Genomic DNA, 26,336 nt, shown 5'->3' with positions numbered 1-26,336 from the left:
AGCCAAACTTATATTTTGGTCCCAGAATGGTAGGGCTTATTCATTTTCTATCCTGTCATTAGAAAAATAATGGAAAAAATATTTTTCTTTGTCATTTCTTGCAGTCAGGAATTAATGGCAGTAATCAGTCAGCTCATTATTATTGGAAATAACAATTTTGGCTATAAGTCAAAGCCTGCATTACAGTTTTAAGGATGCTTCTGTGAAGTAAAAGCGCTGGAAAGCATTTGAGTGGCTCAGTGAGATTTCCAGATGGCTATAGGGAGTAGATATTAAGGAAACTCTGCAACCTTTTGAAAGAACATTGCATGTTCTCCTGTTTCCTCACAGTTCCAATCTGCGAGGTTTCATGATTAAAGCCTCAGCTTATCCCAAATTATAAGGGAATCACCTGTCACTCTACACTGACATCGAGACCCCATTTCACCCAGTTTTTGGCTGGTGGCTGGATGGAGGCACAACAGTAAAGCAACAATCACACAGCATTGCAAAAATCTAGTCTGAAGTTTTTCACACTTCAGCAAAGCCCAAGGCTATTTATGTTCTTTTCTGAACACTCTGAGTTTAGAATCTTTAATCTGGAAAGTACATGGAAGCCCACAGGACCCAAAACATCTGCTCACCATAACTAACCATTGCAAAGCTCGCAAAGGATCAGGGATCACAGGCTCCATCGATGCTCTACCTGCCAGAGTGCTCTTAAGGGTGCTTTGGAGTTCAAGATCTCCAGCATCTGGAGTCCAGGTTTTCTCCACCTCAGCTTGGGCTGACTATAAATTCAGTTTGCTCTTGACCAGGACATGTCAGAGCCCTTTGGAAAGTACCAGGATCCATGCAAGTATCCTGCCAGACATTGTCACTAGAAGACCAAAAGGATGGTGGGAAACTGTACAAACTGTCAGGACCTCATGATGCTGCAGAAGAGCCTTCAGGTAGTAGTGTGAGAAAACTATTGAGCCCTGGATCTATCAGAGATACAGAGCCCAAATAGACTTGAGATTATCTGCTCCACCTCCACAGGTTAGCTTTCTTCTTCCCATTTCTCTTACTGGCTCTAGATTGTCACCGCTTTCATTGACAATTAAAAACCTTCTAATTGCCAGCGTTCATGTATTCCTTTTGTGTGTGTGCACTTTGCTTAAATAGGTCTTGAGCAAAGGGGTTGGACCAGATGGCCCCCTGTGGTCCCTTCCAACCTTACCCATTCTGTGATTCTGTGATTCCTCCCCACAGACGATGCCTCTAATGTTCTCTTAGAGAGTGTCTGACCTTGACTTGGGCAGCTAATCCCAATCTTCTTGCTCTGCTGTAGGCAGAACAGAAATACCACTTCTCCTGTCATTTCCTTGATTCCTGATATTGGTTCTGGCTCTGACTGCTGCCCTCTCCAGTGGAGGCATCCCTCTAGGAAAAAGAGATTCGAGGGAGGAGGATACACAGTCTTAGCAAAGACCATTGTCTTCCTGTCCACCAGCCCCATTAGGCTGAGATCCTCTTAGCAGTGCTATGATGTTTCACTGGTGACACTTCCCCTCCTTGGGGAGCCTGGTTCCTGCTTGGATTCTTCCTTCTTGCCTAAATAGAAGACACATCATCAAGTGTTGCTTATTCAGGGAAAATCGCTGTTATTCCTTTAATATGAAACAGATCAATACACCACAGACTTAGATTAACTGAACAGAAATTAATAGAAAAAAATTAGGAAGATGGAGAGAAAAAATCTCCAAATGAAGCAACCCCTGCCCTCAATCTTACATTTAAGCCAACAAATATATTAAAATTTGATTTTAACTTGTAAGTATTGGCAAGCAAAGTCAATCTTAGAGCAATCACGGAGGAATAAAATAGCAGCCATAAAAAACAGATTGAGTACTGTGATATAAACTCCTGCACATCAATTTACAAAATTAATAAGTGCCAGAATAACTGTAATTCATTTAGGCATTTGAATCAAATCGTAAATCAGTCCCCAGCCATGTGTTGAACAAAAAATACCAACTTTAAAACATAATTGCTGAGTGTGGCATTAGTAATTGTAAGCAATGTTGTAAATACAGATGCTTATCCCTTCGGGTTGCTCATGGTTTTATGTACACATTTTGCACTAACATTTTGCCCCCAGAGGTGTTGCATACCATGGTATTTATTCCCAGGGTAGTGTATTACTACTTGCTGATTTCCATGCACCTAACTGGCCTATTGCTTAATGAACTTGTGCCATATCACTTGCCCAGTGTTCATATACCTGGCTAACAGCTCTTCTTGGAGTCCAGTCAGATGAGAGGGTTTTCCAGGCTGCAGCAGTGAGTTTCTGTTGTGGTAGAACAGCTTCCAAGTACCACTGATTATTACAATGACAAAGCAAAACACATGATTCCTGTTTGTAAACTATTATTACAGGCCATTAATATGTGCAGTTGCAAAGCTCAACCTTCGCTAAAGGTTTTACTTGCACTGCAATACTTTATGCTTACAGTTGGTTCCAGAAGAGAATGAATGTGTTGCGTCTGTGACAGACATGCAGTTTGCAGCCTGTCTGTAATGGCTTGCTGCTCCTGAGCAGATGAGGTGATGATTAGGCAAAGGGTCATGCCTGTTTTCCTCTATTCTTTCTCTGGTTGCTCATGGCAGGTATGCCATAGGGATTTCTTATCTTCTTCACCTGTCGCAATTCCATGTAGAGAGCCTTACAGCATTCTGTGTCCCGTTGGACATGACTCTGGGGAATGATCCAGAAACCAACTCTATCATGTTCACCTTGAGAGGGAAAGCAAATCCTTCCTCCCTCTTATCCCATGTAACCCTCATGCAGAGCAAGACCGAGGTTTAGTGGAATTCTTGTGTCTCTGCATTTGACGTAATTACTCTTCAAATAAAGAAAGTCCCATAACACATGCAATATTCATGCACCATGGGGGATTTTCTTAAGCTTCACTGAGCTTTGGATCAAGCTTCATATAGCTTGAAACTTTCTACAGTCTCAGACCTCATTGTTTTTGGCCTGGCTTCAAGCCTTCAAGGGCCCCAGCAGCACACACAACACACATCCCTCCTATCGCCCCACTCCCAACAGGATTTCACTTAGCTCCCATCTCCATCTTAGTTCACCTGTTGATCTAATGATATTTTGAATGAGACCAATTCTGTATTTGCTCATTAATACTGCATCTCACATCTCGGCCCTAGAAATTTCTATATTTGTCTTGCCTGGGATTACAGGGAGGACATAAGGAAACTGTATATAGTTTGCACTTTTCTGCTTGATTTATCAAGGGCTTCTGGTATGGGAAAGAGTGATGGCTGTTTAAAAACCAATTTGCAAAACAAGAAGACTTACAGACAGACATATGAAGTTCCCATAGAATAGAATAGAATAGAATAGAATAGAATAGAATAGAATAGAATAGAATAGAATAGAATAGAATAGAATAGAATAGAATAGAATAATATGGCTGAAAAATGTTTTGCTCACATTTGTTTACTATTATGTAATTGTAAGATTACTGTTCACGGAAAAGCAGGAAGTATCTTTCTACAGCATGTCCCTGATGAAAATTAGGTAGGTACATCTTCAGTGCACATCTACTATGAATAACACTTCATGCATGACATACGATAATCTGTATTTCAGGTGAAATCTATAGGACACAGCTGAGGGCTTGAGACACTTATTTCACCTTCATTTCCCTTAGGATCATTCTGGATTATGCTATCTAGTTATTTTGTCTTTGTATGATACAATTTTTAAGCACTTACTTGGACAGCTATCAAGTATCCTTTAAGACTCCCACAGACAGAGAAGCAGATGCACTGTAACCATCTGGGGCCAGAACTATGATTAACTTTTAAGTCAATGCCCTGTAAGAATGGACTGCATGTTAGAAATGTTTCTTCTACTTCAACAAGAAAAACCAAAATAAGGTTTAAAAGTGGCCTCTAGATTCGGATGCCCAGCATGAGACATTTTTTCTGTTAGGCATGCAAAAAACAGTGATACTTAAAAATTTTGAAAGCTGGTGGTCTCCTGCCTCCAAACCAACAGAGATCCTCCCTCCCCACTACACTGGCAACTGAGTTGCATTCACAACTCTTACAGAAATGACTCTTGGTTGCCACAAGGGAATTGGGCTGAAAATCACAATGTCCTTTTGTAATGCTATGACCCACCTCTCCTTCTGGTTTTCGTGTCGTTAATCTGCAGGTTTTGGTTTTATTTACTTTATCTGTCATTTCAATTTACAAAGAAATGAAACCAAGACAGGCACCTCAGCCAGTTGGAGAGATTGGGATGTGTAATTGCTCCTAATCTGCCTAGGAACTTTTCTAGCTGTTTCTGTTACACTATAAGAATATCTGGAGACCTCTAAGATCTAGACCTGCAAGCTTTCCTGATCCTATAAGCCAACAGTTCTCTGACCCCAATAAAACAGGATTTTTTTGTTGCTTGACAGAGAGCATCTCCTACAGCAGCAGCCTGTGTGCTTTTATCCCTAAACACCCCTCCTGCTCACACCTCGCTGACATCCCTCTCGGCCTACCAGTACAACAACTACTCTCACCGTCAGCAACTGTATCCACCTGAGCTTTCAGGAAAGCACTAAAGTAATCTCCTTCCCTCCTTCCCCCACCTGATTGTCGCATTTGACTGCCTTTTAACTTCATGGCTCATTCAGCGGAACATAAGCTTCGTAGACAGATGGTGAGGAGTCTGAATGAAAATAGTCTGGGAAAAGTCCAAGTAATGACTATTTCGCCACAGGTAGACCAGCCCAAAGAAGATCTTTGCTAAGTTACTTCATGTGCAGCTCATTGTGCTTAGCTTGGGAATGGTGTCAGTGCTTTAAGAAATGTAAGAAAGCTTGTTTCTGACATATCCTTTTTTAGTCCCTGAACTCTTCTCTTTCTCTCTCAAGCCCAATTTCAGTCAGATTACTTGTGTGCCAACTTGGACTGGATGCAATAGGGGGACAGAAGGGGCCCTATGGAAACAATGTAAGCCCAACAAACACCAGTTGTGGGGCTGACTGGTGAACCAAGGGCTGGACCGACCAGGCCAGGGAGATGTGGGTGTACACATGTTCCCTGGTTTCCAGCAGCTAAGACTGCTTGCACCTCAGTGGTGGGGCTGAGGATAAGATGCTGCTGTCTCAGCTTGTGTCAAAAGACAGAGATGCAAGGGCATCTTACACCTTTGTCTCAAGATTCCATGCAAATATTTGGAAGGAATTTGGCTCAGCACTTTCAGAGCCCACATACTATGGACGTGGTAGCAGGTGTCTACAATGCTGAAAATAAGCTGGCACTTTGCAGCAGCCTACTCTTGTATGCCCAAAGTGCCAATGAGAAGCCAATGAGGGGATGAAAGGACCCCTTTAGCCACGCTGGTGTATCACAAACAGTGGGATAGCAGGGCAGTGGAGAGGCTGTGTAACTGTGTAGCTCCCTTGTTTGCACTGCAGCTGTCCTGAGCCTCAGAGCCAGCTGTCTACTGATGCCATCGGCAGGCATCAAGAACACAGGACAACTTCCCAGAACTCTGAAGATGCCTAGACCAAGAAAAAGGGGAAGAGTGGTTCTTTGGACTGTCTCTGGCATGAATTGGAATGAAGAACTTCAGTTAACACATAGCTTCTCTTTAAGACTCCAGCAAAAGTATCAGTGTGTAAAGTAACATTATCATTATAGCTGGAGGTAGCATTTTCAGCCAGGAATGTCAGATGCTTTGTAATCACTAATTAATTAATCTGAATGACTTCTGCGAAATAAAAAGGCCACATGGACACGGATCACTTCACCCCAGCCTTGAAGCATAGCCACCATTGGAGTAGAGACCATCAGCTGGGTAATAAGATACAATGGTATCTCCTCATGTTTAAAAGGAAGTGAAGACTATCACCTCTTTTTCAATTTCATGAGGAATGAGGGAGGCTGGGAAGCTGTGTGCAAACATGCAAACTGGACCTGGCGAGGCTGAGTTTTGCTTTGCAAAGCAGCTATCACTCTGTCACAATAATATTGCTCAGGACTAAGAGTGATCAGGGCAGCAAGACAGGTCAGAGTCTACATTTTGCAAGACCTATGATTTCTCTCTCAATGGCTGGATCAGCCTGGAAATAATTCTAAATAAAAAATCCTCAGCACCCTGCCAGGCTGCTGGAAGCCCACACAGGACCAAGAAGTACTTGTCTGCACTGTATGCACACATATGCACACTATCAGGGTAGGAGCAATCTCTGGTCAGTTCTTCCAGGTAAGCATGTGCTTACCTGAAAGGCAGTTCCAATGCTCATTCCAATGCTTCACATCTTGGGTCAATAATTTTTATAGCAGAAACAATTGAAGACACACAAAGAGATTAATGAAATCATCATTCTCTCACATGACTAATAACGCTTCCTGTTCAACAATCAGCAGGTGAAGAAATCCAGCAGTAAAATTCTTCTGCACATAAGGATCCAGGATATGACAACTCCTGCCTTAACAAGAGAGCATATGCGTTGAATCAATTCATTTCAGTGAAGGCAGAAGGGAAACTGTTAATTATTCTTTGTGGGATGAATGAAATGCACTGTACAATTAGCACCTTCTGTGCTCCTGCCTAATGACAAGCTTAACTTAAGAGAATTCTCCATACTGTCCTACGTATCACCTTTCCTCTGACATTATCTTCCTTTTCTTGGCTCTCTACATAGAATTTTAATGAGATCCTAATTGTTTTTCCATCAGCTGCAAGGATTTCAATCCCAAGTCATATGTTGGTTGTCATTCCACAGAAGGTGGTATGGGGAGCTGTAGAGATGTTCTCTTGCTAAAACGGAGCAGGAGGCAGCCCCCACACCTCCCACTGCATCCCAGGGAAGGGCTGTCTCTGTATTTCCAGTGCAGGCCTAGAGACTTCAGCTTGGCATTTCTGCAGTTACACAGTGGGGACGGGAAAAATCAGTCACACAAATGACTGCCACCACCTCCCTGCAACTCCACTCACTGCAAGGAGGGTTTGGGGTGTTGGTTCCTGCATGTACCTCACTAGGGTTTGAGCTCAACACAGCCAGAGGACTTGCAGGTGCCAAATGAGCTGTGCATCAGCCTTCTATTTTATGTCCTTTGCCTTTTACTAGTCACCTGCACACTTTCATCTTTTGTGTCATCGTTCAGGTCATTTTCAGTAATGCAGCCTATTTAAAGCATGGGTTTACTTACTTCTCTTGAACTTTTTCAAGGGCAGTTCGGAATGTATCACAGATTCCCTGAAGCATCATGAGAAAAACAGGATGTTGCAAGAGCAATTGGGTAGAGCTTACCATATCTACTGACCATGGGGAGCACAAAAGGTTCCTAAAATACAGACACCCATGATGCGGTGCTGTTATGGATGAAGATGCTACATGTTAGGATTACTCCTTATGGTCATCAGACTGCAAGAAGATTAATTTATTACAGAGTGGCTGCCCTAGGATTCACTACTAAGCCATTTCAACAGCTGACACTGCCTGCAGGAGCTTGGCACTAGGCATGAGGGTGTAGGGCCTGGGAGCAGGGAGGTAACAGCCAGGGTGGCATCGCAGCAGGCAGGCAATCCCTGAGCACTGAGGCTCATGGAAGAAGTCCCAGACACCAAAAGGGAAGCTTGGTCTTTATACAGGGCTCTTATAGGACTGCAAAGTCTGACATCATGCAGAAAAGGACCAGGAGCCTAAAAACAATGATGATTAATCAATATCTCAGACTTCCATAACTATTCACTCCAAGGTCCTATATAGAACTTATAATCAATGGTCTGGAATTATGTTAGCAAACAGCAGCATTTTAGAGATGAGGAAACTGAGACACGTGTTGCTGGTCCGAAGAGTATGAAATCAGTGGAAAATACAACTTGAGATCTTAAAGAAATCTCGTTTCAGGGCTGGGAGGAAAACCTCAGCTTCCCACTCTGAATCCTGTGTTCCTCAACTGGACAATGCTGCACAGGCTACCAGCCATGTTTAATCAATTCTTATATACTTTTGTCACTCATCTGTGAACTTAATGTTTATTAAAATATTTCTAACAGCCTTGTTCCTGCACACCGCTCCATTTCAGCGTGAGGCGCATTCAATGACAGTTTCCATGTCGCTGTCTCCTGTAATCACATCATCTGCCCTCCCAAAATATCTCTCTCCCTTACAGGAAACAGTATGGAACCAATAGCATCTTTTGTGTCATAGCTTCTGTATGACAACTATGTGGTTTAAATCCACACCTTACACTCATTATATTCACTTTTTGACAGCTAGATTCTTCCTTTTGGGGCTTCAGTGCCAATCCAAATCTCAGTAAAGTGTAAGAAAACAAATTAATTAGCAGGCACTGGAGAGTGTGAATGTTGCCCAAAGGTATACACTGGGAACTAAATATGAGAAGTCTATGATGCTTACTATGTGACTTGAGCTTGACTGGTTTTTATTTGCAAAAACACAGCTCCTGCACCAGGAAGCAGTGGGCAGTTCTGTAGCTGGAAGCACGGCCAGAGCTCTGAACTGCATCTTTCTGCACACTGGGCATATCTCCTGCTCCACTTAAAGATGACATCAGGAAATCGCCTCAGCATTCAAGGTAGGCACTTTAAATTTGATCAGTTGCTATAAACAAGATAGGCCAGGCTTGCCACATTAACATCCAAGGCTGTAAGATAACCGCATGAAGTGAAATCCCCTTAGCCATGGGCTGCTACCCACTTTGCCATCCTTAGAGCATCACAGCCATTCACAGAGGGCTGTAATTTTGACCACTAGTAAGAAGAAGATGCAAGTAAACTTGCAAGAAGATGGGACCTGGAAAACTTGCTTCCTCCCTCTTTCTCAGTCTATCTTTCATTAACCATGACAAATATTTAAATTAAAGCAAACACTGCAGATATGAGGGAATTTTTAATTCACTGACAAGAAACGCTGCCTTCAAGACCTCTTTCATGACCATTATAAATAGAAAGCCATAGCACTGCAAAACTGAAATGAATGCTGACAGTCCAGCTCTTCCCTTCTTTAAAGAAATTGCCAAAATGTGCAAAAACTTAAACATTCAGAGAGATAACACACTGCTTGCTCAGTGCACCTCATCTGTAATTCACAGATTGTTATTGCTGGCATCACTTGAACACTCCATACTTGCTTAAAAAATGTGTCCCTTGCTTAGAGCTTTAGACAAATCATCTAATTTCCTAATGAGCTGGTAACACTCAGTCAAGTATTGCTACTGGAGCAGAACAAAGTATGTTCCTGTTGTATCATAAATAGGGGATTGCTGACCCAGAACTGAAATGTAAAGGTGCAGGCAGAAGCTGATGCATTTGTCATAACTTACACTTCTGGGTGAACTCCTTTTTCAAAGAATAATTGTACTTCATAATTGTACTTCATAATTGTACTTCTGAGCATGGGAGATATGCAAAAGCCAGTAAAAAGGTGGCTGCATCAGCTCTGGCCCGCACCACCAGATACTTTCTTCCCTCCTTTCCCTAGAAAAAATGTAATACTTCTGTAGAAAGCAAAATCCAAAAAATTTCAATTTGAAAATTCTTCTGAATGTCTTATGCTGACTATGGTTTAGGCCACTCACGTTCCCTATTCTCCTTTGTACATCTTACTCCCTCTCCCAGTTACATTTTCTGGTGTCATGTATCTTTTAACCAGAAAGAAGAACATTCAACTTTTTCTACACAAAAAACTCTCAGCAACTTTCTGAAAAGAGGCATCTTTCACAAACAATCCCAAATTAAATTGCAAAAGAGTCCCACTTAAAAAGCAAGCATGCAAACAAAAATCCATAAGTCCTTGAACAAGTCCCATCTTGAGAGAGAATTTGAGAGAGAGCCCAGCACTGGGTTTGAGGGTACGATTTAGCAGTGATAACCCTGCGGGCTGTAAAGGATCCCAAGGGATTAAGAAATCGTTAAACATAATTCCCTCTTCAACCAAAAGCAGAATTTGAACTCAGTTCTTTGGAAGTGAAACTCTAGACTATTCACTCTGGTAAGCTTGTGTTAAAGGCACCATGAGAAGTGTCTGGCTACAACTTTCCACGTCTGTTGATGGAGAGTTGCAAGACTAACAGTGCCCATGTGGAGGAGCTGGGAGGTCTCTGAAGGAGGCAATTAGCAGCAAGCTGATGCCTGCTGCTCATTCCTGCATGGTGTGTAAGGGTGAAAATGCAGGTAATGTGAGTAAAGCAGGAGCTCATGCACATAAGGAGGGGCTGTGGGCTAGTGAGGCTTGGACAGCTAATGGAAGTAACCACTGCAGTGCCATGCAGCGAGGATATGCCCCTAGAGCACCCACTGCAGTTGGCAAGGCTTTTAGGTCCCTAGGAGGATCCATCCTCAGGATGATCACACAACAGAAATATAACTGGCTATACACACGTTGGTATGGAGGGTGGGGCGGAGGGTGGCATGTATGAATCTCATCCCCAAGCGGTATAGAAAATATACACGTGGTTCACATGTGCCTTGCATGTGCTTTCCTTCACATGGCACACAGGGTTCGTGGTCTGCCTGTGTGCCTTACTGGCTTTATAAGAGGCTGCATAGATCAGTTTGGAAAAGTGTTTGGGTTCCTCAACTTCCAAGGAAGGATTAGAGAAAATCTCCAACAGATCTGGGATTTTGGAAAGTTTCTAGACCCACCTAAAGTAAATCACAGAAAAGCACATAATGAAACACTGAACATGTTACTTTTCTTCCATTAGGGTAATTAATGTCTTTGCCTGTGCTGCAGAAAACTCTGAGACAAATCTATTCTTCAGGTCACAGGAAATGGTGACATACAGGCAAAAAACCCCCTAGCTTTCCATTCAGTTCATATCTGTGTGGTTCCCACTGGTAGAGCCAAGACTATTTTTTTCCTTTAATTTTAATCATGCATGCAGAAGATCAGAACTATGTAGCACGCTCCTTTCAGGCCAGAGTGACAGACACCCTGTCTCCTGTTCCCTAACATCAACCTTTTGGGAACACACCATCCCTGACCATTCAAGGGCACAGTTTTACTGACAGCGTACACAACTTGACAAGTAACAATTACAAGATGGTGAAGGAATTTTCTCCTCTCTCCACCCCCACCTTTTAGCTGCACTGAATCTATATAAACAAATTATATCATTGACTTTGCCAGTAGATGAGCTTTTCCATCTGGGAATACTATTTCATTTAAAATAAAGGATTGAAAACCCTTCACAAGAGACAGGTAAAACTAGCACAAAATAGGAAAAAAGCAAGAGGCAGAGACTGACTAAGAGACCTATGAGGGCTTTTCCATTTCTAGCTGCTATGGGCTTTCTTGGAAAGAAACAGTTGCTGTCTCCCAGAAGTGATGGAAACCCTGGCTTGCCCTGTCTTGAAGATGGGAGAAACTGAGTGGGTGAAATAACTTACAAGAAGTACTGATTCATCTCCCTGCTTAATTTTAAGATGCTGTCTCAAGGGGCCCCTTCGCTATTCCTCAGCAGCCAGGGCCAGGCAGTGACATAAGTGAGAGGAGCAGAGTGGGAGGCAGTACTTGATTTGCCCCAGGAGTCCTACAGTGGCCAAACCAGCTGCTGGGGAAAAGCAATACCTCACATTATCCCCTTCTTTTCTCTTGCAAGGAGCACTTTGGGCAAGCAAGCAGTCTGCCCCATGTGAAGGAGAGGAGCTCCTTACTCAGTGTGGCAGGAGTCAGTGCTGCCCCCTGCACTGCAGGAAGATGGGGGGAGATGTGCCTCCATCCTGTCTTGAAAACAAAATGCTTTTCTTAATCATTTCAGTATAATAATGAAACTTTCCACTCAGGCAGAGCATACAAGACCTTTCAGATGCTCTCAAAACTCCTTCCTTGAATTTGTTGCTGCAAAACAGCACCACAGGTAAACCCACAGGTCTTCTCTTCGTGCTGGGGGAGACCTTACTTTAGTGCATCCCCACTGGAGCTTTACAAATCCTGTGAAAATCATTCTCTTTTGTTTTTTTCATGATGCCATGAAGCCAAGAAATAACACAATGGGCAACTAATTGCATGTATGAAGCTTCAAAAGGTAACAGCTTATATGATCTCTGACAAGTTTCCGTAGACATTTTCTTTTACTACTGTTTAAAGCCACTGCAGAGTTCTTATGCATCCGTATAGGTGCAGGTAGTCCCAGGGGAAATTTCATGGGATAACACAAGGTCCCCAAGACAGACATGGGTCCCCTTGGGCTGACAACAGAAAGGGGAATATAGGAGGACATTACAAGATAATTTCCAATAGCCTTTTTTTTTCTGTTGTCCAATACACACTGATTAAATTGCTGCATCTTGTTAGAAATACCTTGATACAAATATCTATTACAAAATTTTCTGTTCATATCATGTAAACTTCTATAAAAGTTCAGCAAAAGGTTTCACATGAATTCAGTCAATGCCCTGGAGGATAGGGGGAAGGACACATCCATTTTTTGTCCTAGTACTTTATATAAATTCAGCAGAACAACTGCACTTTAGTTTCAATCAATATACAAGTTCTTTGTATGATTTGAGGGGGGTGACGACATTGAAATTGCCTAATTTCACTGATTCAATCCATCTTCTGCCAGTCAACCAGAGCTTTCAGCCTAGACAAAGACTAAAATAAAGCATACCAAATAAAAACCATGGACATATAATTGTCATTTCCCAAAAGCTTCTTTCAGTCCCAGCTTCTCAGAAAACTACCCAAGCATTAAAGCCGCTGCCTCTCAGGGAAACTAATTATAACTCAGAAAAAAAAAAAAAAGAAAAAGGAGGGGGGAATGCAACCCACATGTCTAACTGAATATATAAAGGATAATTGTGTCATTAAAACTAACAACATTTCAGATGGTGAAAGACTCACAAGGCAAGAATGGATGTGTTGGACACCATCAGGCTCCCATCAGATTATTCACATAAAAATGCAGCCATCACCAAAAGAATCTAATCCTTGTGTGCTTCCACTGATACAGCTCAGATGTGCATGCTGGTATTTTTGAGCCCTTACAGGGCTGAAAGTGTCAGCAATTCATTGTTTACTGTCTGGACTGAATTGACTCTTAGAGCTCCTTAATGATACACAGACGACCAATGCTTCATCTACCAAGGCGCGTTGATTGCCATTCAAGTAAGTATAAGCTTTCACATAGTTGTAAAGCAGGATCCTCCTCACATCTTCCAAGGAACTTCTCACAAAGACTCTCTTTAATCAATGCATCTCCAACTTTGTGGCACGGGCAGAGCAAGACAATTGTCCTTTTAAGAAGAACCAAGCCCTGGAATCAAGGAAGCGCCAGTGGGTGCTGCGAGGAACACAGGCGGCAGAGGATAAGTATACTTTCTGGCCATAATTTATCTTGAAAAAGAGTTGTTATCTCTATCGGTACAATTGCACAGTCTCAAAGAAATCATGAGAGAATGTTTTCTGGATAACTTCAGTCATTCCCTAGTTTAATTTTGCCAACAAAAAGCTTGATAAAACAAGTTCTTCACAGCTAAGCTAACCTAACTCGGTGTCCTATGGATTTCTGTTACATATCCCCATACTACTGCTGAAACTAGCCTACTGCCACCCTGTTACACCTTTGGGATTACTCTGCACCCCTCACTGCCACAATATTCTCAGGTTTTCTGATGTTTGCTCATTCTTCAAAAATAGTCATGTCCCTGAAAAACTGACAGTGCATGATACCTTCTAGGTATCCCTCCCTTGTTGCCATCACCTATTCATCATGGTAGTCTCACTTATTTCTCTTTCCCATCAGACACCTTCAGTTCCCCTCCAATCCCTTGAAAGTCTCCAGTGACATCTTTGGCTCCCACAAAACCTTTACTTTTCCGCTGCTTTGAGGCAAGCAAGAAACATCTTATACTAGAGATGGTTTAAAACCATTCACACGATGATAGGGCAGATGGGTTTTGTACATTTGGGCATACAGAAAGGACAATGGCTCAATGATCACAGCTTTACCTTGAGAGGACATTAATCAAGCCTTTGGAAAATTTCCACTAGTCTTCATGAAATTCATAAAAATGGTAATTTCTTTGAGAGGCTTTCCTTTCTTTCCAGATTGGCTGAAATTTGCTGACAGTTCAAAAAGTTACATGAAGGAGCGGGAGTGGACCAACAGATGGACAGCCAGCCATGGTGACTGTATAAGCCTCATTTCTTTAGAAAACCAGACTAAAAATAGAAAAGTACAGTGGCCGACAGATTTAATTAACACAAACATACAAGGTTTTTAGTCCATTAACCCTCTTACTGGTCTAACTATTGCATTAGAGGTTTGGTTGCCATTTCTGATAGAAAATAACTCAGCTGTGCAACATTTTGTCTGCAAACAATCCCTCAGACTCTGAATTCCTAGGCAAAAGACACCCTTTCCCTCTGCTTCTTTGCATTAGTGAAGAGTTGTCTCTAATAGACACACAGAAATCTCTTAAACTTGTCTTGTGGGTTTTTTTCCTTCTCTCTGTTTATTCATATTTAACTTGGAAGGGCTGCAGACTGAATAAGGATATTAAGACTCACATTTGAAACAACGTGTTATGTATTAAGGGTATAAATCAAAGTCATGATGTCAGTGGAAAGACTCTCATTAAATTCAATCAGTTTGGAGTGTCAGTTAATAGAGTCTCAAAACTCTTGGTGAGAAAGTATCAGAGCATCTCATGTGACTGAAGTCCTCCTGAGCTACACCACCCTTTCTGTGCTGGAGCCAGGCAGAGTAAATCCATGCTGCACAATGCAGTAGCTTGCAGGAATCCTAATCTGAAGGAAGCTCTCCAGCAATGCAACTGTTAGGGCTGTTTTTAGTATTAGTGGAGATTGTGGTACCTCTTCTTTCAAGGCATATGGTCTAAAAAGTATACCCGGATAACACCCAAAAATTAATAAAAATCCTCCTTTGCTCAATCTCTGCTTTTGGGATTAAAGTTCCTGAGTTTATCCACTCAGTTTAGGTAGTAGCTAGGATGTCTGTCTGAATGTTGCCTTGGATTTTTAACACCTTGACCACAGATCAGATAAATTTTTCTTCAGTAATTCAACACAACCTTTAAAACACTATTAGATGACCCACTGGGTCAACCAGGGACTTAAAAGGAATTGTCCAAGTGAAGCGGAATTTACCCAAAGGAAAAAGCCAGTACAACTCCCATCTAAAATTCACCTTGAATGTCTTTGATAAGTGGTGAGCAGACCTTGTTTGGGCACAGGTATTAAATTAATTCATCTAAATATCAGAGGTGCTCATTCTATGCAATACTGACATATCAGACACATACACAGATGGAGTAATTTTTGGCTGAACCATTACTAACCTTTTTGGCTCTGTGATGGCAGTAGGGCAACCGAGAGATCACACTGATAATTGCAGCAATATGCAAGGACAGCAGAAACTAAAATGACTGTAATTCATTTAAGAGTGCTTAATCTTCTGCCCAAGGAAATTAATGTCATAGAAAAAGATTATCTGAGATACTGCTGAGAGAGCTCAAATCTCTTTTGATCTGCTGCTCTGCTCCAGGCAGGCTTTTTTTTTCAGCTCATGCCGTGCAATCACACTGAGTTCTTGAACATTTTGTGACCCTAAAATTTGTCCCACTATTTGGTTTCGCAGATGCAATCACCTTACAGGGGCCCCAGCTTTCCCCAGGGTTATAAGCAGACCTTGCAGCCCTACAGAGACTGTGAGATAAACCCTTACAGCCTCACTGGTTTGGGTTAGCACCCTGACAAATGCTCCAGAAGCAGTCAACTCCTGCTCCTGTGCACCGGCACCTACATCCATTCCCAACATGCCAGCTTGCAGCCCTCAAAGCAGCATTCTTCAAAACTTCCTCTCTGCTGCTTCTCCTGCAAAACATTGTCTACCAGAAAGGAACAAACAGATGCCAAGGTCAGCCCATGACTGACAGTCAGCAGCTTTAACTTTTCCTTTGCTTACTCTTGCTGTGTTACAGACAGTTCAGCCTTTCCACAGCCGTTAGTTTCATTGACTGCTATCCCAGCCACGTATTTGGATTGTGAAAATTTGAAGGCAGGCCTGTCTTCTTGCTGGCTATTTGCAGATCTTCCATGAACACAGACAGTACAATGACATGAATACAGCAGCCAAGTCAGAGACATGGGACTGGTTCAGAATGGAGCTCACATGACATACGAGAAAAATTCAAGTTCTTGCAGAGATCTCTGTGACAATTAATAAATTCCACCTCAGCAAGCCCATCTTCTGCTGTGAGCATTTCAGTGGTATGATAGCTTCAGAGTGAATTTTTGATTTTCACTTATCTTTTTATATTTGTCCCATGAATCTGATATAAAATCTTGCAGTTATTTTTTCAAACTTCTGGGTGCATGCAGGAAGAAAACACAAACAGCTTAACTTCTTGTGAGATCTGCCTGGGGAATGAGACATAGGAAAACTGAGAGCTAAACTTAGCTATGGAAAAGGAAACAAGCTGTAAAAACTGCTGTCAGGTGCAGAGGAGCTGCTTGGGAATTGCAAGGGTTCAGTCTTTCCAAAAAGAGAAGTACATGCAATTGGAAAAATAGTCATAAAATTATTTATCTTCAGGAAAATGGATGAATCCTCAATTTTCCCGCTTACAGAGACCTGAGGAGAAGATATGTATGTTTTCACAATTTGTATGTTTTCACTTTTCTCATCAGAGAAAGTCAGGGTTTTTTGACAGTGTGAGTATACCATAAACACTCATTTTCCTCTTGCATCCACTACAGATAAGTATCTTCTACCTTCCTCTTTCATCTTCTGGGTTTTAAATAGGGAGGATAACTACTCAGGAAGAGCATGGACACGGCAGTCAAGTTTGTGTAGTAGCAGCTGGAAATTTTCTGGTTGTTCAGAAGGAACCTAAACCTACTTAAAAGGCATACAGGTGCTGGAAAGGAAAACGAGAGGTGTTGGTGGGCAAGAGGGGAGCCTGCTGCCCTCAGAGGTGTGCCATCCCAAAAGCTCCCAGACAAAGCTATTCAGCAGCCAGAAAATGCTAAAGTTGACCGAAAAGCTGAAGGAGAAGGCCGTGTAGGGGGAGGGAGACCTAAGCACTGTATGCAAGTGGACACTGAATGAACATTTCACCAGAAACCTCACCACATTTCTCCTTGATGAATGTGCAGACCAGCTCTACAGGAAATGCAGTAAGATGAGGCAGCCTCTAACTTTAACTTACCTTTATGTCAAAATCCCAGGTAATGTGGTAGCACTACAAAGCCCCTTTGAGAGCCCTTGCTGAAGCAGAAATTTTCACCTCACAAGAGAGCCATTAGCGGGAGTTCCTGAAAAAACAGGCCAAAAGCAGTTTCCTTGTAAATAACAGTAAAATCAGAAAGTCTCCTGAATGTCAAAGAAAAACCAGTGGGCCAAGGACCTGGTAGCTGGGCTGAACTAGTCCAAGGGATGCTGCTCAGGATATGAATCATGGAAGCAGGACAGTCACATCCTGTTATGAAAATGCTGTTTATTTTTCCTCCTCCTTCAGCCCTGGACTTCTCTGCTGTGCCTGCCACCAAGGCTGCCAGCTGTAGAGGCTGTAAGGTGTATGACTGTTGACAGGAACTGAACTATAATCACAGCAGCTCCTGAAGCAGCCATCAGCTGGCAGCTGAGTTTGGAGAGGAGCCAGGAACCTGTGGGTCAAAAACTTTTCCTGATACTGACTGGTTTTTTCCGTCAATGGGAGTAGAAAGCATGGGAAGGTAGGTACTATTCTGACTTGATTATCTCTCCATAGCCACTTGCCTTACCTAGAGATAAATCATTGGCCAAAACCAGTAGCTGAGGAAAAGCAGACTCCCTACCTGGTACACACCAGCCTTGAGGTAGTTTTCGTATGTACAGTCAGTTAATAGAGAAGGCCAACTCTGCTTCCCTATCAGTCTCTAAGACTGACAGATAGAGTCTGGAGCAACAAACACATTAATTTTTGCACTCAGGAATTTCGTTTGTGATTTTCTGGTTGAAGAAACAGGACAAATGACGAGCACAGTATTTAAACTGCATGACACAACGGAAGGATTCTTAGCACCCCTTGTGCTGTTCATCTCATGCCCCTCAGTGAAAGACTAAGCGAGAAAGCCCTGGCTAATTTAAGCACAGTAGGAACTTTACCACTGCCTTCCATGGGAGCAGAATCTTGTTGCACAGTTTTACTAACACCTTCCTAGCCACTGCAGTTTTATAGAATGCCAGCAGACCTAACATGGGTGATACTATTTTTCCAGTGAGTGCCCTTATTAACAGTGACACCATGGCTTGTCCAGACAACACAACTGTGCAAAGGTCACCTTGAAAGGAATTGTACTGAAGATCACAGTCCTCTCTTAGCTAGAAGATGCAATTAAAAATATACTACTTTAAATAACTCCCAAGGTCGTGTCCTCATTGCTGCAGGATGTTGGGAAGGCAGGTATTTAAGGGACTCCTTTTTCTTCATTCATTAAGCCCATCTTAAGAAATGTTATCAATGCTTAAAAAGGCTTCCTTTGTGAAATTAGCCATTTAGAGCAGAAAGGTAGTGGGACTTTATACAAGCAAGCATGCTCCATCAAGAGCAAACCTTAGGTTAACTAGCACACGCAGCAGAGCGTCAAATAAGGCCAGAGCTTCTGTAAGGAAATAATTGTATAAGACACACTCTCTGAAACAAATTAATATTCAGTTTTCCTGCCATGGGTGTAATTTCCCCTGATCTCAGCAGGCTTGAGCCCAGAGGGTGCACACCTTACAAAGCCGCCCTTCTTCTCCCCTTGCTCCTTGAAGCAGAATCGGTCCAGGTGTTCAGAGACCTCCTGTGATGCTTGTGGCTTCTAATGGGACCTGGGGAACCAGCTGACAGGGAAGTGGAATAGTGAAATACTACCTTTGTACCCAGACAGAATAACCTGGCCCACACTGGACAACTTCACAGGCATTTTATGGGGAGCCTCTTATCTTCTTTTCACTCTTGCTGTTAAAGCATCAGTCGGATGTTTCTTATATTAGAGCTTCCACCATCACTTGTCCAGAACTCTCCTTCAGGAGGTATGGTAGATATGCCAGTCCTCTGGGAACACTCTGCCCTTCCCAGGGAGAGACCATAACACCAGCTGGTAAAATGATGAAATGAAGAAAAGTGCTGTTTCTTCTATGCACTCCAGAGAATGCTCTTGACCGTAAGTTGGGGTCAAGCAGCAGTTTCTAAAATCATAGGGCTGCCTGTATCAGGAACAGCACCTTCACCCACGCTGTCTGCTTTTGCAGGCCAGTTAAGGTTTGTAGCTCTGTGAGCAGAGCAGCAAAAGTTTTCTAGCCCTGCCAGTATCCCAACAAAAAAGCCCCAGCAACTTGCCAGGTCATCTTCAAGTCACTGGAAGGGCTGGCCCAAGATGGAGTGAGACACTTTCATTCCCCAGGCACTGAGCACTGGTGTCCAGCCATTCCCAAATTCAGGGTCATGACCCCATCTGGGCTGTGGGAATTATGAGAGTATTTACAACCCTGACTAAAGTTCAGTTTCATCCAATATCTGTGCTAGTGCTACAGACCCAGAGTCACCCACACCTACAGGAAAACTTCTGCTTCCCATCCCACTGGAAGCAGTGTTCTCCCATCTTAGTCTTCTTGCTGGCTTTTAAGTCAGGTGAAGAAACAAGCATAGTAATATTGTATTTCTAGTATCCAGTTCTCAAAATTTGTGTTACTATGAAACAATTCCCCAGTTATTCTAGATTCACATCAGTATTTCCTTTATCTTAGAAGTACTTTACCTAAGAGAAGATTGTGAATATGAGAAAATTTGGCTCCCTTGTTACTGTTAATATAGTTGAAAAATTTGTCTGGTAAAAAAATAGTACCTGTGTCAGTGGCTTTATAGATAAAGCAATCTCTCTCAAACAAATTACAAGGACTATACATGTTATTAGAAAAACATAAATACAATTTCCCTGTCAAGGATCTGTAGAACCCCTTTCTGAAGCAACTGTCTGGGGCCATATGACAGCAATCTACTTATGTATCACCAATATGCTCCAGTAGGGAGCAGATAAAACAAACATTAGATAAAGGATCAACATTTCCCTGTGGGAATTTACAGATTCAGCCAGAAATTCTCTATGTACCAGGCTTGTTAGGAGAACATTTTTTTTTAAAAACACATCCTGATAACAGCTTAACACTAAGTAATCCTAAATCCTGTAGAACTGCCTTCCACTCTCTGCCTTGACAAAGTCTCATTACTCAATTTTCACAATGTAAATGGGTGGTATAGAGAAATGAGGAAATATGGAGGGGAAGAGAAAAAAAAAAAAAACAGAAAAAAATTGTATGAGAACAATATTTATGCCAGCTGGTTCTGTCACTCCCTAGAATTAGGGAAATCACAGCACTCTAGTAACATCAGCAAGTCCCCCAAATCCTTCTGTCTTTTGCTGTGTGCTTCAAAAAGCTGTCATTGATTTTAACGAACTCAGATCCAAAATGTTCAAATTAAATCCTCCCCAAAACTATTCACCCACTTTTCTATGTCAGCTATATAGCTGTGTGCTACAACTATGCCACAGTTAGTGCTTCTTGCATGACGATCTACCTGGAAGACAGGCAAGTTTGATTTACACCTGTTTCATGGATGCCCAAAACCACCAGGATGCTTCCATGTGACACTGCTAAAAGGGCTTCTACTGTGCTCCTTGGAGGTGAAGTAATAAGGAAGCCTTGATGCAGTACAGGACTTAGTTTTTATGAAGGGGTTTGTCCACGAAATTCAGACAGACATATGTAGATCATGCTGGTACTACAGCCAAGAGTCCTCATTCTTCACTTTCTTCTCTAATTTGAAGTAATTCACAGCAATTTAAACATCCTAGACAGTTTCCACTGTGCTTGTCATATTAAATCATTTCAAGCACATAGACAACTAACAAAGATTCAGGAAAAGGGCAAAATGCTATAGTGAAAGAAAGGCTCATGCTACTCAAAAAGGCAAGAACCATTCTCGCCAGTACCGGTGGTGAGTGACACAAATGTGGTGCCTCATCTGCTACAAACAAAGATTCAAAGGAAGTGTAGGAAGAGTGCATGGAGCTCAACACATGCCCGAGCACAAGGTCCAGGCACAATTCTAATGTCCTTTGAGATTTTAAAACTCATTCGTAACAGGATAAGACAGAAGGAGAGCTGCAACCTCTTTGAGATGATGTAGGACAAGCCAACCTGGAACTACCCCGGAGACAGGCTGCTGCATACTGAGCCAAGGCAGGCAAGAGCTTGATGGTACTAACTAGTCCAAAGAGGAAAATATGGACAACATAAATCAAAGATCGGTGACAGCTTTGGAAATCGGCTAGGACATTGCATTCTGCCAGCCCAAAACCCTGTATCTACTCAAACCCAGAGGACCTGTCAAAGTCATTACTGAATAACTAAGGAGAACAAAATATTGACTTTAAGTCCTTTGTGCTCATAAATCGCATGTTTCATTTTCCAAGCTGCAACATTTTCCTCGCCTATGCAAATGCAATAGCTTAGGAAGTCTTTCTGCACCAGTTTGTTCCTATCAGTGATTGTTTTGGTAGCAAAACAAAGCATTACGGTTGTATAAACTTCCTTTGGCAAAACCTAATTATTTTTTTTTACTATTGTATCCATCCTTCAAAAAATAATCAATCAAAACAATTATCTTCCCATTCAATTTGTTTCATTTTTATCTTCATACTCATTTCTGGCACGAACACTCAAAAAACTACTTAAAATCCAGTGTCACATGAACACTGGTGCAAATTTTGGGCCCAAAGGCTGAAGTATTGCTCCACCAAAAACCTCCCGGGCTTCTATTACTGGTTTGAACCACAGCCTGTAGCATGAAGGTGACAACACTGGTAGTGGAAACTTGAACAAAATTTAAGTAATAAGGAAGCACAGACATAATCTTACAAATGCAAACAGGTTTTCTTGTACTGAAGGTCAATTTAATTCATGATAGTGATTTCATTTCCCTTAGAGGTCCAGATAACCATCTGGTATAAATCAAACTGATTCCTTTGACTTCAGTAGGATTATAATGCTTAAAGCCAGTTACAGGTCATACCCAGTGGCTAAGGAATTTTCACTTAAAGCTGGCATACACCAAGAGCTTTAAGTTTCCAACCAAAGGCAAAGAGGAGCTGAAAAAAAATATTTTTTCTAAACAATGCAAAAAGGAAAACCAGATATTATTTCAGGTCAGTATGAAAACTTTAATTCAAATTAAATGAAAGGGCTTAAACTGCAAAGTGCAAAACAAAAGTTAAAAGCTTTTCTTCAAAAAATACCGAAACAAACAGCTGTGGGACAGGGGGCATGAATCTCTATGCTTAAGGGCACTGGGTCAAAAGAGAAAGGTAAAGTTTTCTTTCAAAAACAATTATTTCATTTAGGGAATCACAAAGAAAACTTTTTTTAAAAAAGAACAACAGGGCAAGTTGTACTCTATATGATATGTAATTCTTCAAAACCTCACTTTTTTCAGGCTCCATATGACATGGCCAGGGGGACAGAAATGTATCCTTTCAAGCAGTAGCTGATTTGCCTTTTCTGTGACAACAGCAGCAGTAGCACAAGAACCTCACAATCTCACTCATCTCAGCTGCTCTGCTTTCAGAGTCTGTCCTGTGTCTTTGAACCCTTTGTAGAATGAATAGTCTTAAAGCAACCTAACATTAGCAAATCTAGGAACTTGAAGAGATCTGTTTTCCTACTGCTAAGCTGTGCTTGATACAAGAGATAGACCTGTTCACTTGCATTTGAATAGGATCATGCTTAGCTGTTGCATTCACTCCCTACATCACCAGTTGTTTCACCAGGTACTTACACACAAATGCAACCACAGGATCCAACAGCCTTGGCACAGCAGTGTTCAGCTGGCACTGGGAGTGTGGCTGTGTCTCCAAACTAAGTCACCTGGAGGTGCAGGTCCAAAAAATAGGACATCCAGCATTAAAACACAGACCCCTTATAGTTCAGTAGCATCAGGAATAGACCATTATGTCTGTTGTGAGCTAAAGGCTATTCAAAACCCTGTATTAGTTGAGAGGGACCTGAATGCCTGGCTCTTTCATATGTTTTTGATGCCTGACATCCAGAGATAAGGTGCTGCTTCTGAGCAAGGCAGCCTTTGAAAAGTTCATATGTTGAAATTGCAGTCATTCGTGGTCCAGCCTACCTGCACCGTGCTCTCAGCTTCTGCTGTCTCCTCTTCCCTGTGCCACAGCCAACGTGGCTCATTTTCCCTCTCTCCCTCCCCATGCACCTTCTCAGGACACTGCCAGACACTTCTTCAAAAACAGCTCCTGCCGGCTCCCGGTCCTCCCTTTTCCTGCTCCTTGCCTCCATTAACTAACATCTAAATGGCAGGATGTCCCCTATACATCATGGTTAATACAGTTTGTCTATATAAAAAAAGGCAGCAACTGCAGTTGTTTAAAATTAGGAAAAATTTGAATAAAACAATCTCTCACCTTGCAAAGACAGCTGTGGATTCTCTCCAAGTGTTGTGAGCTCTTGCTTCCACAGAAAACGTAACCAGAGCCCAAATGACTTGTGGCTGCTCAGTGGTATTGCCTGACAAAGGTTTCACTCCTATCAAAATAACATTTCTTTTAGTACATGCTACATAGTCTGATGTCTATCAGGAGGAGGATACTCCCACCAGGGACTGTGCAGACCTTGGAATGTGTGTGGCCTGTAAAACCAGCTGAATTCAGCAGGCACAAAACACCCAAGTGCAGCAATAGCAGCTTGGCACTGCCTATTTCTTTTTAAAAGCAGAGTTTATAACCTTCCCACAGCTGGTGCCTGGGTGGCATCAGCCATCTGGTTTTTGAGCTTCTTTCCAGGAATTTTGTTTTACCAGTTACATTTTCATTTGCTCTTCAGAGCTAGAAAGCAAGTGAAAACGAATGGTGAGTCTCCTCCAGGATCCTCTGAACTGTGCTTCCCATTTGACTGCTGGCCTCTACTCTCTAGTTTTGCTGCCAGGTATTTATCTTCATAATGGATGGATTTGGTGCCACCTTTCTGGAGCTGTTTTGTGACAAGGAATTTTAGTTTGAGGTGACTCGTGCAGAGTCCCAGAAGGACTGATCCTGAGAAGTGCTCAGTACGGGTGTAGTTGGCTCTCCTGGAAGAACAAGACTATAATTTTTAATATTTGAGGTGGGAAAAGACAAAAGCAGCAGCCACTTGGCCCTAGGAGACCGTGATTTTTAGTAGAAAACAAGTAAAATTTGGCAACAACTTTGAGACATAAAAGTAACACCTATTTATTCATTAAATACATTTCATGTTAAAATAAAAGAGATTCACCTGATTCAAGAAGAAGAGATTTGTGTCAGCTGGACAGTCAGGAGAGATTCTTTCTTTTCTTGGTTTTTTTTTTTTTTTTTTTATGCTTTACCTGCAAACTTCAGAGAATGGCTCAGCTGTGGCCCAATCAATTTTTTTAAAATTAATTTCCTATATAAAGAGATATTTCAAATCCTAAACGTAGGGCCTGGAAGAGAAAGAAGAATTGAGAGAGCAGTAGAATAAAAGAAACAAGGGGGTTGTCATCCACAAAACCTTTCAGACAGATAAACAAGCTTCAAGAGCAATATAAATTCAGTATCTGTCCTGGCCTTATAAGATGTGCCTGGGTTGAGAGCACTAGTTTTACTACCCGGCTTTCAGACACAGGTGGCTATTCCAGCAGAGTGCAAAGGTTACCTGCCAAAGGTCTGCTCACCTGGAGAATAACATCCCCCAACATGCCTGATCCCTGTGTGCATCATACACTGAGCAGCTGCACAGTTGGTCCTTTTCCAAAAGGCTGAAGCAATGAAACTCACTGTCTAGTTCTCTTATCTTCAGATCTCACATTTACAGTGTTTCTGGACGGTTTTTTACCATAGTCTTACACTTTGCTTCTCCTGTGAAGACTGCCTTGTAAGTGCTCTTACCACCTGTTTACTCAAAGGGAGACAAATGACATTTCCTTGCAGTTGCATAATCTCATCTGTATTCATAGTTATAAGAATTTTGATGCAAGTCTTTCCCTATACCTTTCTTTTTCCCAATACAGAGATCCTGTAAGGAAGAGTCCCAAGGAAAATCTGAAAATTACTTACAGTGACTCACATTTATTATGCCCTAATCAGACTTTTCTTATAAAAGGCTGAGTCACTCATTAGCTAAACCTTTGCAAAGAAAGAAAAAAAGTAAGGTTTGGGTTTTTTTTAAACAAACATTCAGATCTCAGTTTTCTCTGTTACAGCAACCTGGATTATCACTTCAGTAGAATTTTGAGTAAATTCCTTTTCTTTTTTTAAGTATTTCAAGTATTTCTTTCATACAGCAGCATCCTCATACCATTGAATTGACTTGAGTCTTGGGCTGCCAGGCAATATATTTTCAGGTGAAATTGGTTCTCTTGAAGCCTCTTCTTCTGTTTCACATGCTCTGCGTGTTTCACATTTATTTTCCAAAGCCTCAGCAACACATATGTGACCAAGATGTATTTCCTCCTTGCACATATAAGTGCAGTTATTATAAGTTCATGTTATTCCCAGTTCAGACCTCCAACTCATAGTGCCTTATATACAGCCCTCACCCCACTGGCTGCCCAGCCTGCCTGTTTTGGGGAAACTGAGCAGACCTCTGTGTGTCGGCTAATTTGCTGTGAGCCTGAGCAAGCCTCCTAGGGACTGTGATTCCTGAAAAACTCCCTGCAAACATTTCCTGCTGGTCTCTGTGAGTCCAACACATTTGAAACAAAATGCTAGGGCACCTCTGTTTCTGACCAAACCTTACTGTGGTCAATTACTGCAAGTGAAATTAGAGGGAATTGTCATCTTCACACTACTCTTACTATTTCTTTCATCCTTTAGGTTCAAAGCACTCATGTTTTTGCATGAGAAAAGAAATTGTTGTCCACATCAGTTGCCTATGATTCATTGGCAAATCTTGACTATGATGTTGGTGGGTACTGTCTAGATGGCAAAAATTAAAACAGATTTACCAGATTTTCCCAAGAAGAGGTTTTAGGAACCCATGTGACTTCAGCTACCCATGAAAAGATGACGTAGAAAAATAACCTGCCTTGATCTTTTATAATTATATACAGAAAACCAATGCAGTGCTTTCGTCCAGGGGGAAAACAGAGTGAACAAAGGTGTGCTGGCTTGTGACTGGCAATTAAATGATGTGTGGTAAAGTGGAGTTCATATCTTGCAGGGATTTGATGCTTGTATTTGCACATATACTGCTCAGTAGCCAGCAGTATAACTCTGTACAAGCTTTTATGTGTAGTAGCAATGACCTTCATA

General features: G+C 41.9%; 1 long non-coding RNA gene across 2 annotated transcripts in view; it reads right to left on the bottom strand.

Moving 5' to 3' along the window:
* The window catches only part of LOC116785081, a 29,809-nt gene extending 5,000 nt beyond the window's left edge, over positions 1 to 24,809 (bottom strand). Inside the window, exons 1-5 of one of the 2 annotated variants that reach the window (XR_004356368.1) lie at positions 24,340 to 24,809; positions 23,493 to 23,613; positions 3,757 to 3,858; positions 2,475 to 2,719; positions 97 to 1,575 (exon numbers count right to left, since the gene is read on the bottom strand). This is a non-coding gene — a long non-coding RNA (uncharacterized LOC116785081). Of the gene's footprint in view, positions 1 to 96; positions 1,576 to 2,474; positions 2,720 to 3,756; positions 3,859 to 23,492; positions 23,614 to 24,339 lie in introns of those variants that run through there. The other variant, XR_004356369.1, reaches the window with a different exon arrangement.
* Positions 24,810 to 26,336: the final 1,527 nt, after the last annotated feature.

This window comes from Chiroxiphia lanceolata, chromosome 3 (genome assembly GCF_009829145.1).
Source record: "Chiroxiphia lanceolata isolate bChiLan1 chromosome 3, bChiLan1.pri, whole genome shotgun sequence".
Lineage (NCBI taxonomy): Eukaryota > Metazoa > Chordata > Aves > Passeriformes > Pipridae > Chiroxiphia > Chiroxiphia lanceolata.
This window is presented reverse-complemented; position numbering and strand designations above follow the sequence as displayed.